This window comes from Trichechus manatus, unplaced genomic scaffold, assembly GCF_000243295.1.
Source record: "Trichechus manatus latirostris isolate Lorelei unplaced genomic scaffold, TriManLat1.0 scaffold00048, whole genome shotgun sequence".
Classification (NCBI taxonomy): Eukaryota; Metazoa; Chordata; class Mammalia; order Sirenia; family Trichechidae; genus Trichechus; species Trichechus manatus.
The window spans coordinates 12,224,432-12,225,776 of record NW_004443984.1 but is presented as its reverse complement, the minus strand read 5'-3'; positions in this window follow the sequence as shown (position 1 = coordinate 12,225,776).

The following is a 1,345-nucleotide window of genomic DNA, read 5'->3' as shown; positions in this document are numbered from 1 at the left end:
TGGAAAAGGATTAGCTCTCACCCTGTGATTTGGTGCTCCTAACACACTTGAAACCATACTGAAATCACATGAAATCTGCAGCATCAGAGAGATACTTACCACATCTTTGGAAAGGCAATACAAGAATTTTCTTTCACCCATATACTCTGTTGAGGCATTGGTGGTTCAGGGATAGATTTCTCACCCTCCATGCAGGAGGCCCTGGTTTGATTCCTGGCCAATGCACCTCATGCAGAGCCACCACCCATCTGTCAGTGGAGGCTTGTGTGTTGCTATGATGCTGGATAGGTTTTTAGAGGAGCTTCCAGACGAAGATGGACAAAGAAGAAAGGCCTGGTGGTTTACTTTTGAAATTCAACCAGTGAAAATCCTTTGGCTCACAGGGGTCTGATTCACAACATTTCCTTCTGTTGTGCGTGGGGTCGCCGTGAGTTGAGGGCCGACTTGAGGACAGCTAACAACGACAACGTGCACTCTGTTACTCTCTCTTCTAAAGTTTTATTAGTCATTCTCTTAATTTCATTCAGCCATTTTTTACAGTTCTTAAGACTTTGAAATTTCTGATGAAATAAACAAATTCTAGAGCCCTGGTTGTGTAGAGGTTAAGTGCTTGGCTGCTAACCCAAAGGTCAGTAGTTCGAGACCACCAGCCCATCCTCGGGAGAAAGGTGTGGCAGTCTGCTTCCATAAAGATTACAGCCTTGGAAACCCTGTGGTGCAGTTCTGCTCTGTCCTATAGGGTCGCTGTGAGTTGTAATTGACTCGATGCCAGTGGGTCTGGTTTTTGGTTAAACAAATGCTTGAAGACACACCATATTCTTTGATTAATTAAACCAACCCTGGCAGTGAGTGAAATTCTTATATATACTTTATTTGTTGAGTAAGAGCAGAGATAGCCCATGTTTATTCTTATGCCTTATGAAAACCTTTATGTCTATTTTTAAAACGATTAAGTAAACAAACACTCAGAAACTTACACAGTTATGAACAGTTACTTATAAATAGTTACAAACTACCTGTCATCTGTCAGTGTCAACATTTATTACTTAATAACATGGTTTTTATGCTATTACTGATGCTTGTGGATGTTTGTCTGCTTGTTGGCAAGTTCAGCTGAATATTAGGGAAATATACTGTTATGAATTGAATTGTGTTCCCCTAAAATGTGTGTCAACTTGGCTAGGCCATGATTCCCAGTATTGTGTGATTGTCTACAATTTTGTCATCTGGTGTGATTTTCCTATGTGTTGTAAATCCTGCCTCTATGGTGTTAATGAGGGAGGATGGGCGGCAGTTGGGTTGATGAGGCAGGACTCAATCTACAAGATTTGGTTGTATCTTGAGT